Source organism: Pediculus humanus, genomic scaffold (genome assembly GCF_000006295.1).
Source record: "Pediculus humanus corporis 1103172108298 genomic scaffold, whole genome shotgun sequence".
In the NCBI taxonomy this organism is placed as follows: Eukaryota; Metazoa; Arthropoda; class Insecta; order Psocodea; family Pediculidae; genus Pediculus; species Pediculus humanus.
Window position 1 is genome coordinate 124997 of NW_002987867.1, and position 1692 is coordinate 126688.

Genomic DNA, 1692 nt, shown 5'->3' on the forward strand with positions numbered 1-1692 from the left:
CATTCTTTTTATTTATTTATTTATTTATACATAATTAAAAGTAAAATGGTCATTAGCCCGAAGTCATCTCATTCATAAATTTTTTTTTTTTTACAAATATCAATAACTTATCCCCTTTGTCAAATTTATTTATTTATTTATTTATAATCAATTTATATAAATTCAAAACGTAAAAACATCAACGGTAAATTTTATTATTTAATTTTTTTATTTTCGATTATTTAATTTAAATCAACTTGTAAATTATTATTATTATTATTATTATTATTATTATTTTATGTTACAAGACAAATGTAAGGAGGTTTATCAAAAAAAAAAAAAAAAAAAAAAAAACGAACCGGAAAATGATAAAATTATTTAAACGATCATAAATTAAATAAATTTTTAACAATAATAATAATTAATTTTTACTTCTAGTCCGATTAAGACGACAACCTCATATATCGATCGATCTATCGATTATATCGATTCCGATAATACGAATAAAAATAATGAATTTTTTTTTTTTTTTTGAGTTTTTAATAATAATAATTATTTATATTATGTTTTTTTGTTTTATTAAACAATAACAAAACGTTTACATTTATTTTTATTTAAACGAATTATTATTATTATTATTTTTAATAAAAGTTATAAATAAAGACTTTGCAGGAATAATAATAAAATTATCATTATTATTATTATTAATATTTTTATTGTTAATTAAATACTCTTTAATTTAATAGTTAATAAATTCGCCCATCGAATTAAACATTGAACTGTTTTATTTTTATTTTTTTTCAATCTGAAAATTCTAGAAAATTTAATAAATGTATGTGTTTATAAATAATAATAATAATAATAATAACGACTGATTAACCGAGTACCAATTTTTTATAATGAAAGTATTACAAATAAAAAAAAAATTATTATAAACAAAAAAAAAATGTTTTTAAATTGATAAAATTATAAGAGGTTATTAACGGTGATGATGATAATTATTATTATTATTATTAGCGTTAAAAAAATTATTTTGAGTAATTTTTTGAATGAAAAGAATATATAAATTGTACAAATTAATAATAATAATAATAATAATAAACGTATTCGATTCGGTTGGTTTTTTTTTTAATATATATAAATATTGTTTTGTCCTGTTTGTTTGTAGTTAGTGAGACTGATTATTATTATTTTATATCAAATTATTTATTTATTATTATTATTATTATTATTTAATTTTTTTTTTATTTTTTTGGGGAGGTTATTACGAGTGACCGACGATAAGATTTTTTTTTTCGTCTTGTTTAAATAATGATTTATTTATTTATTTAAAAAAAAAATCCTATCGTCGCAATTTTAATAATAATAATAATTAATAAAATGACTTTTTATTCCTACTTTAATAATAATAATAATTGACTTATTTTAATATTTAAAAAATTAAAAAAATTAAAAAAAATAATAATAATATTTAAGAAACAAAAGTCTGAATTTGTAGATGAATAAAATTATTAAATTTTTTAATTAAATAAATTTATTTAAACAAAAATAAATAAATAAATAAAAATTTAAAAAAAGGAAAAAAATTCAAAAAAAAATTATAAATAAATGCATACATACATAATTTTTTTTTTTTTAAACTACAATTTCAGACGTGGATTATTATTATTATTATTACTATTTAATAACATTTAAAATATTAATAATAATAAT